Source organism: Mustela putorius, unplaced genomic scaffold (assembly GCF_011764305.1).
Source record: "Mustela putorius furo isolate JIRA1106 unplaced genomic scaffold, ASM1176430v1.1 tig00003898_pilon_pilon_pilon, whole genome shotgun sequence".
Classification (NCBI taxonomy): Eukaryota; Metazoa; Chordata; class Mammalia; order Carnivora; family Mustelidae; genus Mustela; species Mustela putorius.
Genome location: NW_025422047.1, coordinates 26,347,501 through 26,369,769, shown reverse-complemented (window position 1 = coordinate 26,369,769; position 22,269 = coordinate 26,347,501). Strand labels below are relative to the sequence as shown.

General features: G+C 34.4%; 1 long non-coding RNA gene across 2 annotated transcripts; it reads left to right on the top strand.

The window, feature by feature from the left end:
- Positions 1 to 200: 200 nt before the first annotated feature.
- Positions 201 to 15,924, top strand: LOC101689798. Of its 2 annotated transcripts, none has more exons than XR_001179962.2 (3): positions 201 to 284; positions 5,992 to 6,090; positions 15,006 to 15,924. It is a non-coding gene; the product is annotated as an uncharacterized LOC101689798 (long non-coding RNA). The 2 variants fall into 2 exon arrangements; XR_199646.3 differs by having other exon boundaries at positions 5,948 to 6,090.
- The last annotated feature ends 6,345 nt before the right edge of the window (positions 15,925 to 22,269 follow it).

The window sequence follows — 22,269 nt, the reverse complement described above, 5'->3', positions numbered from 1 at the left end:
AGAAAGACTGCAGGCATGGTTGTTTAGAACCAGAGGAGTGAATACTACAAGAGTGAGGACAAAACTACAAAACTAAATATCAACTCTGAATTTTTACACTGAGTAAATCTAAACTCTATCACCTAGAAGTTGTCAGACTTACCTAGTTTAACAACTATTAAGTCTTAATCTATTTCTTTCACTTTTTCTAGGACTGAGAATTGGATAGAAGACTTTGTGGTGTTGACGAGTATTTAAATGCCCTCGGCCTTTAAGGAAATTCTACTGAAATCAACATCAGTGAGGTAAAACAAACCCCTATTTTTAAAATATATCTGTTTTTCAAAATACAAGATTTGGCATCTCTTTAAAAAAAAATTCAAGTTTTTATTTAAATTTCAGTGAGTTAATATGCAGCATAACATTAGTTTCAGGTGTAGATTCTAGTGAGTCATCACTTACATATAATAGCCAGTGCTTATCTCAAAAGGTTGGTTTGGCACCTCCTAACTATTTAATTTTTTAAAAAGTTCTTATATAAAAGCCCTTTTGGGTAAACCACACATAAATATCTGAGTTACCATTCCAGGCTTTTCTGTGCTATGGAGTAAAAGTCTTGCTTTATGGAAATGGGTTTGTGGAATGTGATAACCTAAAGAAGGATGCAGTTTTGTTTTTTGCTCCGAAATTTCATCCTTTTCCTCTTTCTCTGAATTGCATTGACTAAAAGAGTTATTTACCTATGAACTTTTAAAAGAAAATACTAAACATCACTGACTCAAATGCCAAAAGAAATGTTTCTAACAATCTAGGTAGTTAATTGAGAACCTGGTGAGTAATATATCTCTCTTGAAAATCATTTGGCTCAGCTTTTGAGCAGAATCTCCTAAGGGCTTTGTTAGGGGGGTGGGTAAATCTCATTTTAGGCTGAGATTGAAATAAAGGATATTTCACTCTGGAAAAAAGTACATATAGATCTTTTTGCTGGTCTGGTGTTTACTCAGCTAGGGTCCCGCCTAATGGGCAATCAACAAAACAAGCAGAGGGAAATTCTAACAGCACAAAAGGCTGAGTAGGAAGATGGTCAGAGAGGATCAGATAATTAACCCCAAGAAGTTGGGTTCAGTGCCTTTATTGGGGGGATTACAGGGATAAAATAAGGTCATTTCTCTTGTATAGAAGAAGATGGAGGGGTCAAGAACTTAGAAACATGGAGAGGGAAGAGAGTGAGAAAGAACATCGTGCTACTCTTCATTTTCTGCTGTGTGACAAAGGTCAAAATGATGGCAGTTCTGGACTTTGAAGAGATGGTCTTTCTTTATGGAGATTAAGTTCCCAAAGTCGCATTCATTGAACTTCCTAAAAGAGCAATGGACATTTCAGAATGAACTTCTAAACCACAAGAGTCTTTGATTCCATGCTGCAAGTTTCCCTGCTGAATTAAGCAGTAGAGAACTACTCTGGATAATCCATTTGACCAAACTGTATCAAACAGTATGGCCTATTACAAACAACCCTTAGGGTTTTAACCTCTCAAAATGTCAAAATTCATTACACATAAAAATAATACTTATATATTGTTAGCCAAATATACCAACACTACCTATTCAGTAATATCTGTAAACCTAAATTCAGAAAATAACACAATGATATTTTCTATGCATTTATTGTACCTATTTTACCTATAATGCCAAAGAAATTGGGGTTGTTTTGCATAATTTTAGAGAGTCCATTCTGGACTATATATGAAAAAAACAGGTGAAATTACCTATATTCTTTGAGATTATGTGAGTGCTTAAGAAACACAAATACCTAGAGAAAATATAATTTAAGAGTAAGGTTTATTTCTGTTACATGATAGTATTTCAAAATTATTTATTTCTTATTATAAATACCTTAGTTCCTCCACAGTTTCATGGGGGATACCATTACATGATCTAAGTCAAAATGATATATGAAGGAGAGTATTTTATTTGACTTAATGACAAATTCTCAATTTATTCTGACCATAGTTCAATTGGTCTTTCTAAAGCCTTTTTTTGAATCTTAATAAAATCTGTCCATGGAGAAACCTGCTAATTTTTGTTCTGAGCTCTTACAAGATATTGTGTGTGTGTGTGTGTGTAATCTTAACATTTTCTTAACATTTTTTTCATAATACTGAGGTTTGTAGTTTCTAACCTGAATTAAAAGAAATCAGTGGGGATTCTATGGTGTTGGATAACAAATTTAAAAATTCTTGCTGTTTACAAAGACTTGGATAAATTAATATGTATTAATAGGCTTTTTGGGGGGATATGAATTTTATAAATACTAATGCATTCCATTTACCACATTTTTAATTGCTTTTGCCATATCATAGCCCTATTGAGTTAGATCCTAGGAATTAGCTACTATGTTTGAAGATGTTTTTTTTTTTTAAGTTTGGAAATCTACAGAGTGAAGAAAGTACTTTCTTTCATCCAATTTGAATAGAAAACAAGCTTGGGAATTTTACACTTCTTTGAATTCTAGTGACATCAACAGTTACAAATCAAGTTTCTTCCCTGCCTTATTTGGGATGTATGCAAACTGAGTTAATATAGTTCATCATTTTTCACTCAGGGAAATTTTATGACTTCATTTTTAGAAATAAACTCAAATTCAAGTCTCCCTTGATTGAGTGACTAAGACAGTGACTTCACCATGGTATATTGTGAAGGAGAAAAAAGTATCGATGAGTCACACAAAGTTTTGATTAAAGCATAGATTTTATTCCACTTAGTGATTCATTTGTGACTTTTCTTTCTCTTTGCTGCTTAAAGTGTTTCATTCCTCCTCACTCAAAGCAAGGAGAACAGGGGCTGAAAAAACATGAATGTCTTCTCTCTTCACTGTAAAAAAGGCAGAGGAGTGAGAATCATAGAAGAGAGGCTTTTCCTAAATGGGTTATATCCCAGAGTTGTCAGGGTCTCCCTTCTCTACATAATGAAGCTAAGGTGATTAGCATGTCTAAAGACTGAGTTTTTTTCAAGAAGGTATGAGATTGGGGCGCCTGGGTGGCTCAGTTGGTTGAGCAACTGCCTTCAGCTCAGGTCACGGTCCTGGAGTCCCGGGATCGAGTCTCGCATCGGGCTCCCAGCAACATGGGGAGTCTGCCTCTCCCTCTGACCTTCTCCCCTCTCATGTTCTCTCTCACTGTCTCTGTCTCATATAAATAAATAAAATCTTTAAAAAAAAAAAAAAGAAGGTATGAGATTGATTATGGAAAATCAGGGACAGAATTGGTGCTCTGCTTCTACTGATATTCTAGAGGTAATTATTGATATTATTTCTGTGCACAGACCAACCCTCCATCTTCTCTTTATGGCATTATGACAGCCTCCCTGCCTTACTGGCGATGGAGGTTGGCTGATGTTGAGGCCAAACTATGGTCTGTGGGTATGTGCATGGAGATGATGGTAAGCAATCATAATAATTTTATTCGGATCAGTGAACAACTTTCTGCTATTTTGACATACTCTTACCATATTTTGGAACACATGTTGTCTGTCCCAAAGTAAACTAATTTTTTTTTTCTAAAAAGAACAGACCTATTAATAAATTATAGATAAAATATATTTTTTTATTCTGAGAAATAAGAGTTTAAGTAACAAGAATAGTCATATAATTTTTGGTTTTATATTACATGGTATGATGATAAGGTAAAAATATTGTGCTTAAGAATGTCGGGGTGGGGGATGGGTTTGGCAACACCATAACATTCTTCTGAAGATTGTGAAGCTGTCTTTTGCATTATAAATGGGAAAAAAATTAAAATGCCCTGCCTGGTCCTCAGGTCTTGCTAACAACGATAAAACTGTTTGCATGAAAACTCATATATTTTTTTCATTCATTCATGTAACAAATATACCAAATACCTTCTCTCTTTCTCTTTTTTTTAAGATTTTATTTATTTATTTGTCAGAGAATGAGAAAGCACAAGCAGAGGGAGCAGGAGTCAGAGGGAGAAGCAGGCTCCCTGCTGAGCAAGGAGCCCAGTGCTGGACTCCATCCCAGGACTCTGGGATCATAACCTAAGCCAAAGGCAGAGGCTTAAGCAACTGAGCCACCCAGGCATCCCCTTCTCTGTTTTATATGAATAATATATTATTCTGGACTATATATTAAAAAAACAGGTGAAATTACCTATATTCTTTGAGATTATGTGAGTGCTTAAGAAACACAAATACCTAGAGAAAATATAATTTAAGAGTAAGGGTTATTTCTGTTACATGATAGTATTTCAAAATTATAACGCTCTCTACAACTAATAAAATCTAACCAAGTAGTATTTTGAGTGGCATAGAAAATAGCTTCTAGGGGCGCCTGGGTGGCTCAGTGGTTAAGCCGCTGCCTTCGGCTCAGGTCATGATCTCAGGGTCCTGGGATCGAGTCCCGCATCGGGCTCTCTGCTCAGCAGGGAGCCTGCTTCCTCCTCTCTCTCTCTCTGCCTGCCTCTCTGCCTACTTGTGATTTCTCTCTGTCAAATAAATAAATAAAATCTTTAAAAAAAAAAAAGAAAATAGCTTCTAGTATTAGATACAGAAATATGTAAATCAACTAAACTCAACTGTATGCTAATTGGCCAACACACCTCTCATTTAACCAACAGTGAGCTATTCCACAAGTATCTGGAAATCAAATGGTAACTGTGTAGGTGTAAATTCATCTCTAAATTAATTTTCCAATAATAGACAATCTCTAACAAACAGAAACTTGGAAAATAAACAAGCATAAGGGCAGGAAGGATATTTTGTTTGTGATTTTAATAAGTATGATTTTTTGGTGTTTAGATGCTGTGGAATTTCATCAACCACACAGAGCATAACAAAAGTAAACTTTGACTAAGGTTTCCCCCACACACTGAGCTTTTGGTGTCACTACAAAAAAATTGTTCTAAGGGCAAAAATCTACTGTGTGTGTTTTATTAAAAGGCAATTCTGTCCCCCCCCACCCCCGCCAGCAACTGTATTATCAACGCAGAGCATTTTACATCTTTATTCATATGTATTTCCCTATTTTGTATGTATATATATTATACATAACATACAAATATAATATATACATATACATATGTGTATTTACTTTTTCCTAAAGTTTTATAGTAACACAAAATTTCCATCGAGAGTATGAAGAAATTATTGGGATATATTAAAATAAGTAATGGTGAAGTGAAATCATGGTTCTTCCATGTAAACATCTACATCATATTCATAGATGATAGAGCTAAAATGGTTCTTAGAGGTGTTTTAATAAAATCCCTCTAATTCATAAAAAACTGTAATTGAGCAACTTGTTTATTATCACAAAACTAACTATATCTACATCTAAAACATTTTATATAGTGGTTTTTATACTTTATATGGCTTGTAAAGCACTCAAATGGAATAAGAAAAAATTTCTGATGCTAAAATTCAGTATTGTTTCTAAGATGAGATATTACTAAAACACTGGACAACGAAGGGATTCTGCTTCTGATTCCCAACAAGAGGGATTCTGCTTCTCCCTCTGACCCTCCTCCCTCTCATGCTCTCTGTCTCTCTTTCTCTCTGTCTCAAATACATAAATAAAATCTTTACAAATAAACAAAATAAAATAAAATTGTACTTCAAAATAAGTAACGAAGTTTTCAGATGTAAAGCAAACAGTAGTAAATCACACATCATAGATGTGAAAATGGAAATGTCTTTTTGTAGCAAACTCTTTCCTGTAAAACCGTTCCACTTTTCATGTTTTAATCCACAGAATAGAATCCAGAAAAAAATCAAAATAGTACTGTCAATGTGAATTATTGTAGAGCAGATAGCAAAAAAAAAAAAAAAAGAGAGAGAGAGAGAGAGAGAAAGAAAGAGAAAAAAAAAGAAAATCATTTTCCTAGGGCTAGAATTATTTAAAGAATTCAACTCTTTTGGCCCTTATTTGTAATTTTGACCACTTCTTTTTGCAGGTTTTTGTGCTGATGAATTTAGTTAATTCTAACTTCTTACACAGGCTGTCATTTAGTTCCGGTGCTGTTGCAGACATTAAGGATACTGATACTCATTTCATCATACTCAGATCACTGAGATACCTACATTATGAATAAGCAAGGTAAGAAACCTGGGCCTTGGTTAAAGATCATGGTAAATTTCTCTTCTTGAAGGTCCATTATAGATGTACACCTGGTACATTAAAAACATTTGTAGCAATTGGTGATGACTCTTAATGCTTGTATCATACAGAAATTTGAAGGTATCGAGTGGTGTTTACATGGCACTTGCATGGTTTGCAAGAGGACTAGAAAATGTAAATACATTTATTTACCCTCAAATTGCTTAAATATCCAGGACAAATTAGTGGGCAGATGACATAACAAATGTTAATTCTAGTCCTCTCTTCTCCCATCTAACCTAGAATTTTCAGGGATTGGAGGTCTACAGGTGATGGAATAGCTCAATCAGTAGTTATACCCCATCTCTAGCACTTAGATGCAAAGTATTTCTTATAATGAAAATTACTCTTTTGATTAAAATTATGAGAAAATGAACATTTATTCAAATACATATGGGAAGTAATTTTTGTGTTTTTGGGGGAGGATCCCATAACTTTTGACACTTCTTAATATATTGGTTTACATATAAAATATTGGCACTTACATGGGATTCTCATGGTAAGTCTGAAAACATAATCTCTTTGCTTACACAAATACCTTTAAAAGAGGGTAATTAGTGACCAGTGGCTAAGAAGACCTCTGTGTTGAGAGGTTATGCTAAGCCTCTTGAAGATTCTCCATGTAAACAAGTCAGACCACATCACTCATTATCCCTCCTTTGTTTACTTAGAAAAAGGTTCAAACTATTTAATGAGAGGATTACCCATACTTCACCTCTATTGAAAAAGATTAATTGATATTTTCCTGTTGGAGGTTTTACCACTTGCATTTGGCTTCCACTCTCCTATTGTTATTGGTGCTGTGATCAACAGAGCAAAGTTGCTTAAAGGTTATCCAAATTTCACAGCTTACCATTACTCAAACTAATTATATTTTTTCCTTGCTCTTAGACCTTGAGTTCCAAGGACTGTTAATTTATCACTTGAAGAGACTGTGTTTTCAACTTAACTTGTCTGAATTGAAAATTATATGACTAAAATCTGGATACTTTGGACAGTTTTGCTGACTATGTTATAGAAAAGTAGCATACCTACTCAAAATGGAATATTAAAACATAGAGCCAAATTTCCATGTAAATCTAAAAATAATGAATTTTTTCAATATAATATATATAGGAGATTTTCAAAGATAATTTCAATATCTTACCATCATCTTGGGAACACTATATGTATTAAAAAAAATTCCACCATTTTGAGATACAATACTGTGATAGAAATCTTTACAAATTTTCCCCCAAAAATGTGTGTATTATGGACATATGGCTGCATATTTGGATAACACCATTTGCATTTTTCAAACTTGCATTTTTTTAAAGCACTAGCTTGGCTTTTGCTGTCAGAATGGCAAACTGCTAGTGTATTCATCTAAAATTCCTAGTTTAACTCTTTGTCACTTTAGCATTTTATGTAATGCTAATACGTTCACCTTTTTTTAAAAAAGTAACCTAGTATGTTGGAGGCAGTAAAATAAGAACGACTTTTCAAACCATAAAGTTTAATAATAGGAGGAGTCACATCAGAGTATGAAAAAAAAGGATAGTGTCAAAATTTGATTTAGAAAAAATGCTTCTGAAAATTACTGGGGGATAAGAAAGCCTGTTAAAATGATTTTACTTCAGATTAATTCCCTGGAAGGATTTGCAGTTTTTATGGTTTTCTAGGGTTATTTTGCAAAAGCAGTTTTAGTTCCTGAACATTTAAACATAACACACCAGAATATAGAACCCTAAAAAAATGATGAGGAGAAAATAAAGATGAAAAGAACCCTAGCATTGGTAATTTATGGAGATTATACTCTCAAGTTTTCAGTTGCTGTAAGCTTTCTAACAGAACATCTTTAAATTTCTTAAATTTCTTTACTCCATTCGTAAATTCCTTTGTGATACAATAACTGTTAAAAATTCGGCGTATTGTACCCATGGCCAGTAATAGCATTTTAAGACATACTTCCTTCAATGTCCCCCAGCCCCCAAGGAGCAATTTTATTCAAGGAAATTAGGTACCCACTTATGGTTGAATAATTTACCTGTCTTATATAATTTATACATATCAAAAATTATGTTATCTAAAGAACATGTTTTGACTTACAGATTAAATTTTATGTAAATTATACTTTCAAGTCAACATTACCAATAATCTTTTATTTTCAGATAACTACCCTAAAGGTCCATGTTACATTTTCTATATATGTTAAAATATGCATTATTTTAAATTTTGCAATATTGTGCATATATTTGGACATATTGCAGACATATTTGGACATATTGTGGACATATTTGGAATATTTCAGTTTTTCTCTTAATTGACATACTATATGGCTACTTATATTCCCTAGCCACTTCAATCTGCTTCTTTTGAATTATGTTTTTGCAATGTGTTTATCTAATTATTACTTATTTATTAGTTTCAGCAGAAGTATTTAATTAATTAGCATCTGATGCAAAGATAAAAGTAAATACCAGCACGTAAATGATGCTATTGAAAAGGTACAAAATTTATTGCTCCTAATACCGGCAAATGCAGTTAACCTTATTGATTTAGTGGAGTACATTAAAATAACAACATAATAAAAACTATTTTACCGCAGGGCACTATAATCTGACCACTGTGTCTGCTATTTTGCCTTCAAAACTTAATGCATAGCCCAACATCGAACATATTGATTCTTTTAAATAGTCATCCTCTAATAAATGTGACATTATCACTCTAAGTTGAGGCAGTTGTGTTAGGCGATTAGAGAGTAGGGATGTAATCAGAGGAAGTACTTTGAAAGATCATCTTTCTTTATTCTCTTCTTTTGAAGCACACAGAGAGGGGAACTCTGCCAGAGCAATAACTGCTGAACTGGCTGTTACATAATCTGTGCTAAACGATGAAGTACTGATACTTCAAAAGTGATCATCTATCCCTTTAAATATGGAGGATGTCAGTACACATATACATTCGATCGCTATAGCTGAGCTGATTCTTAGAGCTAATTTGAAAGGGAATTTTAAAAGTATATAAGAAAATGTCTTTTAGCATTACCTAGTAAATCCCTGAACACATATTTTAATTATTCCATACATGGCAGACAAAATACAGGAACCAAGTAAACAAAGATAAATTAGAGGTGATTCCAGTCAGAGTCAAAAGCTAAAGCACTTATTTTGACATCATTGGCATCAATTGTTACCTACTCACACTCACATAGATCTCAGAAAAGAAAGAAAAAATTAAAGCCAAAACAGACTGGCAGGTCTAATATAAGCTTCCAGTAGTTTCCACCCATGAGGGCTTCACCCTTGTTCAATGTTCAATGTTCAACATTGTTGCGAAGGAATACAAAACCACAAGCCACTATTGGAGGATGATAAAATATGATCATATTCTAATAATATATTTTAAAACAAAATGTACTTAATCCAGCTATTAAAAGGCATAACTTAAACAGAAGGAACACAAAACTTAAACAAAGCAGGAGACAGCTGTCCAGAAATTATCAATTGCTAAAGCACACAGATTGTGATTAAATTTTAATGCAGCTTTTAAGCAAAGATTTTGCTTATCAGAGAGAAAGAATCCCACAGAAAATATTGTTATTGATTTCACCATTTTAGATGTAACTGATCCTTTAAGTAATTTTTCTTGCTTTCAATACTACTTTTTAAAGTGACTGCTTATACTGGGCAAATCATTAGATGATATGTTCATTTAAAATTCTAAGCCAACTGCATAAATGTTCTCCAGTGCACTCAAAGTCACATCTGTTGGAAACAAAACACAGCATTCAACCCATTGAATAAAAACAAAACATAACTGTAGAATAGCTGGATAGTCAAATCATGTAAATTAAATGGCATTGAAAATGATATTTTTTATTGATTTTTTTCAGGGAACTCAGTCTTTGGAATTAAAATATATTGATTAACTTTTATGTAACCCAAATTAACAGTAAGGCAATTAGATCTGCTAGAGCATCATAGTAGCTTTAGAGTCAGGAAATAGGGAATAAGAGTATGCCCGCCCCTTCTTTAACAAATAAAATGTTACATTTCCTCTCTGGATGAAAGTACATATAATATTTTATCAATAAATTAATTATTAAAAATGATAAATCATAGTTATACTTTATATTCTATTGAACTATAATAATTCAACCATGTGTGAGATTGTTAAGGTTAATAAAACAACTTTTAGTTAAAAATTGGTTACACATTTCAGAAATAAGTATACATTTAGTTATATCATTATATGACTTCATTTATTAATTTAGCAAGTATATATTGAATGAACTAAGTGCCAGACCCTAAGTTAGGCACCACTGTGTATGCATACATGTATATATGTTCTCATAATAAATGAGCCTATATAGACTTGTGTTTAAGAAATAAATATTAACTCAATCTTTTTTTTCTAATGCATATTGTCAAACAGTTTATTAATTAGTCAGTTTGAAGTCAACCGAGAGATCTATATAATGCAGTATCACCTTAAAAGACGTAAGTTTTCCTCTTTAGAAATATGGGACACATATTTTAAACCAAATGAGTTTTAATATGGCAAAAACATACGGTCTAAATTTTAATAACTATTTTACTTTGATATTTCTTTTTTTTTAAAGATTTTATTTATTTATTTGACAGAGAGAGATCACAGTAGACAGAGAGGGAGGCAGAGAGAGAGAGAGGGAAGCAAGCTCCCTGCTGAGCATCCCTGCTGAGCAGGGAGCCTGATGCGGGACTCTATCCCAGGACCCCGAGATCATGACCTGAGCTGAAGGCAGCGGCTTAATCCACTGAGCCACCCCTTACTTTGATATTTTACATGTATGTGCCCCTTACTTTGATATTTCTTAAATTCACATTTTACTACTCTATTTGCCCTTGCAGTTCTTAGGTAAGTACTGTCAATTGATTGGATTAATATTGGTCTGATTGGTCACTGACAACACAGAAGAGCCAAACAGCTAAAACTATTCCTATGTGTTTCAGACATCTGAAGATATAGATATATACTTACACAAATATAAATGTGAAATAATTGGTTGAATTTTTTACTCTTAACCATGTGATGATGAGTTAGTAAATCAAAGAACATTGTTTGCATATGCTTATTCGTGTCTTCATTTCACAGAGGTCTAAGAAATAATACAATCTCTTCTAGACTAACACAGAGCAAAATAATTTGTCTTCTAAACAAACGATATCTATTTGATTTATCCCTATAGTTAGTATTTTTTTGCATGTTTTAAGGTCACTAAAGATCTTTTAATGTGTTGATGATTAACTAAATTCTCACTTCCCAAAAAACCGTGTTGCTTACTTACTAACCTACATTGATCAAGTCACATGAAACCCCTGGAGGGTCAACACAGACCACAATCCAAAAGCCAGATTGTTTGTTGTTTGTTTGTGATGGGAAGGGAACTGGAGAAAAAAATTTTAGTAGTATCTCCAGTTGTGAAAAAAAGACAATCTAGTTTAAAGTTTGTTAAAAAACTAAGTTCTTGGTTAACATCATTCGTCATTGACATGGTTAATTATCACCAGAGATGTTAGGTATTTTGGACTTTCTGGTAATTATAATGATATAGCATGTGCCTTCATTTAATCTTCTACAGGAAGAAATGTTCTTATTTATTTATGTTCTTTAAGAAATGTTCTTATATATTTATGACATGAAATTCCGAAGTCAGACCTTTCATGCCATAAATATATACTCAGTTCAATTAGGGACATTTATCACTTACACTAACATTCTTCTAAATGTCCGAAACATCAAAAATATCATTATATTCATTTGCAAAATCCAAATTCTGTTTCCCAAAAATCCTTCTGTGAGTTAAACACTGTTGAAATTATCTGTTTACCTAAATTACAGAGAGCTATTAGTCAAATACAGGATCAATTAAGTTTGTTACTTAGATCTGCAAGGACCTCTTGTATAACAGTGTCTACTTCAGTGCCTCTGTACTCTGATGGCTGAATAGAGTATGTGTAATCCCAAGGGTGAAAACAGCTACAAGGCAGGGCACACCAGTTCATTCTCCATGGCCTGGAAACATTCCATCCCTTAGAATTCACGTTCAAGAAAAGAAAAAAAAAAAAGAATTCATGTTTTCACAACTACTTGCCTAATCCACTTTTGAAGTAAGAACACCAAAATTCCAGTTTCCACAACAATTCTACAATCAAAAGAAATTCAGATCCCTTATTTCTCCAAAATGAGCAGAATCCAGTGTGGTTTCAGTTTTGTTGACCAAGTGTTGAATGTTAAGGAGATTATGAATAGTCAAAACAGATCAACAAGTTTACAAATTTAAGTTAGTTGGAACTAAGTTAGTTGGAACATCTCATCTTTTTTGCTTTATCAGAGTTCTTTCAATATTATTTAAAATTATGTGTTTCTGTATCACTGGTTAAACCTAGGACCCCAATTCTTTTTACCCAAATGCAAAAATGCCTTATTCGTTTCTGCTTTACCCAAGTGAGATAGTCATTTTTACTATTATTTTAATTTAACTTAAGTCATTTTTGCCTTAGGTTTATTTAAAACAAATACACACATTCTGGATGGTAGTGATGAGACACAGACTGAGGAAAGTAGAATTAGATAATTTTTTGATTGCTAATTAAAGCCCCAAAACAGAGACCAACTATTCTCTGCTTAAGGAAAAAAGAAGAGGAAACCTCAGCAGATCACAAATCCTTGTTTTCTGTAGTTCTTGAATTTAATGCTTTATTGAAAAGATGGTACTTGCTTCAAGATCTCTGTCTGTGAGTGTGCTATTTGTGGAAGTAAAAATGAGGTATTGTTTTCTGTCTTCCAACACAATCAACCTATCGAGGATGAATCACACCACATGATCACACGGCCCTCTTGAGCTCAGGGATGAAAGTGTGGGAGATAAAATGAAAGGACGTGGGGGTAGCATCATTCAACTTTCCTCCCCTTCCTGGCCATTGTATCTTTCTCTTGAGCTCATTTTCATTACATTTCATTACATGAGCTCTATAAATTGAAGCCCATATCATTTGATGAGGCTTTGCTAACAGTAATAATGTCAAATACTCTGGAATAGCATTTATGTGTTATATGCTGTACTGGTACTAATTCATTTTATCCTCAAAACTTACAAATTGTCCTATTGTGACTTCACTCCCATTTCTGGAAAGCAAACCATGTGTCTGCATTCAGCATGTGATGTTTCCAATTTCAAATTACATGGTTAATTTTCAAGGGGTGAAAGTTATGAGAAGCATCAGAGTAGATTTCTGAGCATGAACTTGGGAATTAGACATATTTGTGTGAGAATCTTTATGCCATTCCACTGCAGCAACTCATTTATCCTTCTTGTGTCTCAACTATCTCCTATAGGAAATGGGCAGAAAAATATCTTCCGAGATTATTGAGAGAATTTAATGAGATAGTATACTGAAAGTGCTTGGCACTGTTTCTATTGTGGGGTTAAGTACTGAATATTATTAATAAATAGGATAGCATGAAATGGCAAAACTAAATTACGTTCTATGTTTTATCCTAACCCTTACCACATTTCCAATTTTTTTTCATTCATGGGGGATTACCTGCTAGAACTGAAACTGAGAGCATGAAAAGAAGTCATACCCTTCAGAGTAGCCCAGAGCAAAACTAGAATACCATCAGAGTTTTAGAAATTAACATATAGACATGTTACAGTTTTCAAGCTGATACTTTGGAGTTTAACATTTCCCCAATGACATTCGTGCAATTGTTCAGCCAAGAGTTTTAATACATTTTCTGTTGTTTATCTTCTATTTTAACTCTTCTCTTCTCTTTCCTTTTCTTTTCCTTTTCCTTTTCTTCCTTTCCTTTTGTTGTTGTTGGAATGTGGCATTACCTTTCCTCTCATTGTGAAGACCTCCATTTGGAAATCTTGTGGAGATCTTTTTCACCAATCCTTTTGTGCCTTTTAGATTTAGGAAGTTCTCTTTTCAAACTCTGCCCAAGATCCATTACTTTGCAGTTTTACCACAAACTATTTTAAGAGTTAGTAATGTTTTTGCGTGTCTTTCAGGGAAGATTTGAGTGGGCATAATTGTGCAGTGTTTTTCATTTTTTGTTTTTGTTGCTAGGACCTTAATCTTTTTCTCCTTCCCTTGTTACAAAGATTATAGAAAAACAGCAGGTCTGAGCTTTTATATAGGATTGAATGCATCTTTGAAAGTTAGTACTTTATTTTGTGCTAAATGATAGTGTTCTTTAAAACTGGATATGTTATGTTGTAAAGAAGGTTAAATACAAAGAATCAAGATTTTAGGTATCCCAGGGTCTTGTTACATTAATCTCAAGTCAGATATGGTTTTATGAGAGGGCACAGTAGTTTAATGGGCATTTATTGATTTAAATTAAATTATAACTTTGGAGACAGTAACTTGCAAACTTAAAACAGTCATATGATATTATGAATTACATCTTATGCACATTAAGAGATCTTAAGGAAAGGAAACCAAAGATAGAAAATATTGGTTCACATTTCAAACCACAATAAGTGTGAATATAGCCTCAATTTAATAAAAATGTATAATGCAACTTTCCTTGGGTTAAATGTCTTACAATTGCTCTTGGAATGGGCACTTGTTTTCCCATTATTGGTCACTTTAATTGACTTACACTCCAGTTTTCTCATTTAAAGATCACTTTATAGTATTGTGTGCTCTTCATCTGAGTGATATGTTCTACTCCTGCCTGGTCCAACAACACAACAGTTTACGTATTTCTGAACTTGATCCGAAAACTGATTTAAAAATCCATATGGACAATCCAATTTATCTGAAAATATATACACACAAGTCTGCTCGGAGGTGGCTAAAATAAAATAAATTTCATTTTAGGAGACAGGAAGGAAGCCAAGAAAAGAAAGTGAAGATTCTGAAGCAAATGGGTACTTGCTTTGACTAAGATCGAAACCCACCTCTCCCCAGAGAATATTAGAAGAGGGCATAGAAGACAAGCATTGGAAAAGTAGAATGTTTGTGCTTTTCTTTCTGGTGAACTGCATTAAAAATTCAGCAAAAGGGGGATCACTTTACATTACTCTTCTTGTTTAGCATGTATCGACTGACAGGTGCTGTAAACATACATAGACAAACATGGTCCTGTGCTAGCAGTGCTCCAGTGACTGAGGGAAGACAGTGTTTAATCTCCCAAAGTGATCACACTGAGGACTTTGCAGACACACTATGCTGAGATTGCAGAAGAGGTCATAAATACTTTATTTCCCATAAAATGACAGGAGCTTGCCTTTCAACTTTGATTCTCAAAAAAATCCATCTGGAGAGATGGTGTTGTTCTGGCAATAAGTTACTAAGTTAGAGCAATCCTCTTTTGATTCCAAGCACTTGACTGTAACCCTTGCTGCTACTTTGGAAATATCGGTAGCAGAAAGCACCCAAGAGGCACCTCGGTCTTCTGCATGTCTTGCTTTGCTGGAGGTAAAACCACCAATCCGCATGCCTTTGATTTCTCTAAGGGTAGAACCTCAGCAATCAAGGAGAGAGAACTGACCTTGGCTTTGAGATCAGAACCAGTATTTAAAACATTGACTCATTTGTGTTTTAGAGATGTCAGGGTAAATAAATTATAAATGTTTATATTGAAGACTAAGAGGATCCTTTTCCTACACTATAGGCAGTGATTTGGCTGAGATTGTATCATTCTGTGATACTACCACAACTACCTTTTTTCTCACTTGAATTGTACTTTTGGCTGTCATTTGCGCTTTTGAATAAAGGTTTACATTAATGGAAGATATCATAATAGCCTATCTCCTTTTCTCGAGTTGATATACAAATCAAAAAGAAAGGATAAGGCCAAGACTCTCTTTGTCCTTGGAAAAGTATGCCATCTGCATTTAGCTTATGATATTCAGCTGGGAACAAAATTCTAGCATAAGGAAGTCGTTAATACAACCCTCAAGTTACACTGTAAATTCAAAGTACTTTAAATGCCTTATAATAGTCAAAGCCAGTAAAATCGACCCTGTATATTTTTATTTCATCTCTGTTGGATCATATGATATTTAATAATTGGTTCTGGCACCTCGTTGCAAATTATTATAACTTTGAGATTCAACAGTCCTATTGAACATATGGGCAGCACAGCCTCAGAACATATATATGATACAGCCTCACGAGAGGACCTTCTGTCTTGTTTTCCTTAGCTTGGAAGGGTCAGGTAAATTTTGTTGTGTCGTCATGTGCTAAGATTCCTCAATCTCTGTTTTGCAGGGTAAATGCTTAATGGAACTGATTTTTCCCCCCCCTTAACTGTGAACACTTCCTTTGCAAAGCCAAAAGAGAAATTCATGCATCTGGGATGCAGTTTACTGGGCTCTTACTAAAGCAGTTATAAAGCTATTCCCGTATCAGTGCACAAGTATTCATCAACCCAGAATAGGTTCTATTACTTAGTGCCATATTGTATCCTGGCTTAGTTGCAAACTACGAGAGTTTCTGGAGTCAGGAGACCTTCCCATGGTATTGAAAGCATATGATGATTCTTCATTAATCCTGGGAGAGATGGAAAGTTGGCGATAAAATACAGTTGACCCCAAGAAACCTTTCATAGAGTTAGACAGTCTCCCTTTAGCATTTCTTTTTTTCTAGCTCTGCTCACAGTAGCACCCTGAGACAATGTTAGGAAAAGCATTTCCACATCAACAGCCCATTAAGGTTATTTTCAATGTTCCTGCTGCTTTGCCTCTATATCTAGCTTGTGTGCCTTGATTTGCTCTTGTATTATTTCCCATTAATTGCCATATTGTTTATTGCCATATTCAAACATACTGTAATATGGGCACAGTGGCAACAATTACATAGTAAGCTGTACTTAAAAAAAAAAAAAGATGTCAAGATGGGTAGTGGTGAGTGAGTGGGTGGGGTAGCAGAAAGTTATGATTTATACCTTATGTTGACATTGTGGAACAGAGCTGGTTCAATTTCTCTTGATTTCACTGTTATTGCCTAAAATTAATCTCTCTCTGTCATATAATTATTCATTACCAAGACTATTAAGCTAAAAAGTTCATGGAGATGGGGGCAATGATCAAAGGAGTTTTTCAAGCATTTATTTTACTCTTGCCACTGCAATATTACATTTTAAAAATTGACATCTGGGTGGATGAGAAGTAGCCATATGCAATGTTGATAATCCTGACTCATTTTAAAACTCCTGTTTTCCTCAATAATTTTTTTTAAGACAAGAAATACTTCTAGTATCTATGCTTGCGTGCATGCATATTTGCTCTAACTTTGCATACAAGGCATTTAGAGGCTCTGGAATAGGATTCTGTCTTTGTCATACTTACAAAAATCCACCTCTCATTGAGCCATCCTACCCTCATACACCACACTGTTTGGGAGAATCTTCTTCACAATTAAGTTGTCATTTGGTCTAGACAATACCAAGGATCGTCCTAACCCTGGTGAGCAGCAAGTCAGAGTCATGCTTGATCCTGGTTGACAATCTGGAAGTTGAAATCCTTTTCATATCAGCAGAGTTGAAAATATCTTTTACTGTCGATTCGCTTCTGATTCTGGTCGGCTTGCTTGGCATCTTGTAAGCCAGTAGGTGGAGTGCTTGCTAACAGTAATTGAATATACAGAACTTGAATTTAAAGTAAATGGAAACCACTTTTCTTGTGATAAACTGCTAAAACCATATTTACACTGAACTCTTTCTATGGATATAATTAGTTGAAAAAAAAGTTACAAGGGCAGGGCTGAGATGAATGCAGGACGATAGTTACATGGTAGAGCACAGAGAGGCAAGTTGTGCCTAAGAGGATCAACACATCATATGGTGTAAACCCATGTAAAGGGGCACTTTCTCAAACATTCAGCTGAATTTGACTTGGAAAATAGACCTTGGTCCCTCTTTAAAAAAATTTGGTATTTCTTCTGTCCAAAGAGGAAACTAGCCTTGATTAGCTGTGCGTGAAAAAGCTTGAGCAACAGAGGATTAATTACATACATGTGTTAATAATAGTCATAGTAAATTCAACATCTTTGGAAAGAAAAGTTGCGAGAGATGCCTCCAAAATAAAGTGTAACTTTCCCATAAGAGTGTCTTGTTTTCCTTCAGAAGAAGGTTTTCAAATGTATTTAAAAGCTGCAGCTTGAGACTTGCTAACTACATCACTCTAAATCTATCTATATCACACCTAAAGATGTTAAAGCAACATTTAGAACTCCAAGGAGAAAACAAGCAACAGAATTTAGAAAGCAGGAACCACATGGAAATAAGAAAAATCTTCAGTCGTTTTTTAAGAATGTGAGTTATATGATGTGAAGTAGATGAAAATGCAAGAGTTTAAAAAAGAATCTCTTGTTCCATATCAGGAAGACTTACAGATCTGATTTCATGGCACGCAAGTACTGAAGATCTCTGTGGCTTGCAAATACCATTTCGTCTAAAAGGACTTCAGAGCAAATAATTGCACAGTATGCAATGACAAACACTACTAAAATAGTGATCACTTCCCCTTTATTTAACATTTTTATTATAAAAATGGTAAACTCTCTTAAATATAACTTCGTGAGGACATTGTTGATTTTTTTCTTTTAAATTGTGTCATCATGTTCTCAGCTCATATTAAATTTTGGACAGATTTGTGTTTCAGATATATGACTCTTTTTTCACTTCGGGTTGGAATTGAGGAATGGAGGGGAAGAGTGTGCACTGCTAACTGAATTAATCAGCCAGAGCTTTATGTGGTAAATAACTCTTTGAAGCATGCAATAAATAGCTTTACTAAACCCAAGGAACTGCTTGCCACTCACTGCCTTTTCAAGCAATATCAATAGCAAAATTGAACTCCCTCAGGCCAGAAAAAGGGAACAGAGAAAAGAATAGTTACTGTTAATTTAAAATAATAAAATAATGTGTTTTCTGTTTTTCATCTGAAGGGGAGAAAGTACATTCATTTCTGTCAAGCCATGGAATCTGTCTAGCAGATTGAAGTGGCAAACTCTGACCGGAACACAATCTAGATCCCTTAGCCAAGAAAGAGAGCTTTGGGGAAGTGTATTTATTATTTGCTTTTGATTGGAGAAGCAGTATGAATATTGGTGTGTTCGAGTTCCAAGGCGAATTGTGCAGTCGTGGGCCAGCCTACGAAATCATTGAAAGGAGTTCTGTTAAGAAATGAATACCTTTGCCTACATCTTTCTCCATGTTCATTTATTCCTTCAGGTTCTACAAGTATCACTGCATACTTGGCATATTTTTATTCCTCTCATTAAAAAAAAAAATGAGTGCACTTGCTTTTTGTACCTGTTGTTATTCATTTTACCTTGTTTTGTTTGCTTCACTCTGTTACTTCCCCTTAGATGTTGAGTCATGTCGTTCTCGGTCAGTGTTCATCCCTTGGTAGTGAGTAGGCAAGAGACTTTCCTGAGAAATAGAAAACGTTAGCCTCTGATCTCACCAGGATTATATTCTCTCTTAATAGAAGCTGTTGATAGATCTTGAACAGCTCCACACTTGGGGTGTTGACTTGTAGAATGAAATCCTCTGCACACAAGCACAGCAAAATATTTTGGTGAAAAGTAATTATCAGAAAGAGTGACACTAGTAAATTAGTTAACTACATTTCAGCATGAAGCTTGAGTTACCCCTGCCCATTCTTGTTCCAGACCCATCTGAAATCAGCAATTCAGCTTAATGATGTCACAACATTTGCCAGGCTGTGGATACTGAAGAGAAGACACAGGATTGCTCCCACTGCCTGAGGTTCCCCTCCTTTCCCTCTACACAAACAGCCCATCTGTCTCAGTCGCCCGGAAACTGTTATCTTTGCAACATCATTCTATTATTATCGTGGTGGTGGTTTTTTAAAATCGGTCCTCAACTTTGGATTTTGTTTTGGAAATCAGGTTTTCCAATTCTTTCAGATCTCATTGGCCCATTTAAAATGTTGATAGTAATAGACCCTGGAAGCAGCTCATCTCACTAAAGAGCTCAAATATGATCTATTTCCATTCCACTTGCTAGAGGATAACCTTTGTGAAATACAGATAGCCTACTTTTTTTTTTTTTTTTAAATCACAACAAAGAATGAAACCCCTCCCAACCTCTAATATTTTTCAAAGTGTGAATTGAAGAGGACTTAGAGACAGATGGGTCTGGATGATCAAGTTACCTGTTATAGCAGCACATCTGCCGGGGCAGTCAATCACCGTGATGGCTCTGACAGGTCGATGGAGCCTGAGCAGGAACGGCTAATGCAGACAGAAGAACGGCTGGGGAAGGGCAGACCTCCTGCCTGTCTCCTGGGTTTGGCTGGTCTGAAAGCTGTACTTGAATTTGCTCTGGTTAAAATTCTGTCTGTCTATTGAGCGATGATATTAGATGAAAGATTTGGGCTCCTAATTTTTTTAAAGCCAACATATTGAACACATATGATTGGGAAGGAGTCGATTAGCACTTTCAAGCTGTCAGTCAATATTTGGTCGTATTTAGGGGACGGGGTGGGGAGTGTGGGGTGAATAAGATTAGGAAACGGAGAGAGGTAGGAGATAGTTTCAAAACTGCATTTTCCCTTAGAAGTGTCAAAAGGATGAAATGCATTAAGCACTGATTCTGAGATGCCTATTTCTGTGAGCTCAGTGTAATAAAAATTAGCATTAAACAGAACAAAGGCAACTCTAAGAATGTCAAGAAGCAAAATTAATTTATGGAGGCATGCTATTTTATTTTCTCGGTGTATTTGCTCCTTTCCTTCCCTCTTCAATCATAAAGTGAATCCTATTTATCCACTCTAATAGATCCAAATATTTGGCATTACCATGTGTTAGGAAACTGGGAGCAAGGGATTCCAAGATTTCACAAACAATTGGAAAACATGTGCTTCAACTGAGTGCAGCACTAATTGTACCATTTTTCTGACACATTTGTAAAAATGGAGATGGTGGAAGACAATAGAACCTCAAAATATCGAGATTCCTACTAATGGCTAGTGAATCAGTTGTTGAAATTGGCAGTAAGGCAGTACCAAAAAAATAACAAAAAACAAAAATCCTAAATCTCAAAGAAATACCTTAATGGCAGGTAAAGGCAAGAGCTATTAACACCTGTCAACATCTAGAAAGCAAGTTAAATTTATGTTTAGTTAAATTTGTGGTATTTATGTGTGTATGTATAGATATTTATTTTGGTATATGTGTGTATATTTTATATTTATGATTAGAATACATATATTTACATATTTATAGTTGAATACATACATTTCTCTGAGAAGTAAAGGAAAAATATCCCATAAGATAAGTATTATTATTACCCCATTGTAGAACTACAGTGAGCAAACATTGCTGGAAAAAGGGCAAAATGTTAATACATGCAGAACTGCTGTTAGTAGCGATTTTCTCCACAATGCCAAACTGATGGGGATTCGTGAAAGAGCCATTAAACAGATGCGTTGCTTTTCAATACATTCCTCAAGTATTTTTGCTCCCTCATCCACATTTTTAGTAAATGATGCTAAATGTTTTCAAAATATTACTATATTGGCTTTTTTTACTTGAATTTTTTAAGTGGACTCATATTTAGCAGCAGATGGTTTGAGATACCAGAACTGAAATGGAGTTAGTTATTTGGGTTCAGACTACAACAAAATCTCATACCTCAGTTTATGGGATGGGAAAGATCAGAGAAATCATCCTTCTCTTAAAAAAAAAAAAAATCAGAACAAACTCAGAAATAGCACTTTTCCTGAATAAGAATTCCACCATGTTATAGAAATAAATCCACATTTCAATTCTTACTAATAAAATTTTGAGTCTCAATCTTTTAAAGCTTTTAAGATAGATGAAGTTTTCAGCTGTGTTTTACAGAAAAAAAAAATTTGTTCAGAAAACCACTGATGACAGCTTAGATTCTGATTTAGCTAAAAAAAAAATCCTGAAGATAAATACATACTATTAGATAACCCAGAATAACATGCAAACTCCTTGCATTAGCTAAGTGGACATTATCTCACAGAGGCTACACTGTAGTCAATAAATAAAGTGTTTTTTTCTACAGAATGGAAAAATTAAAGTTTTTGATATTTTACTGCCAATAACAAGAGGATTGTGAATTAGGGGCCTTTGCCAATCT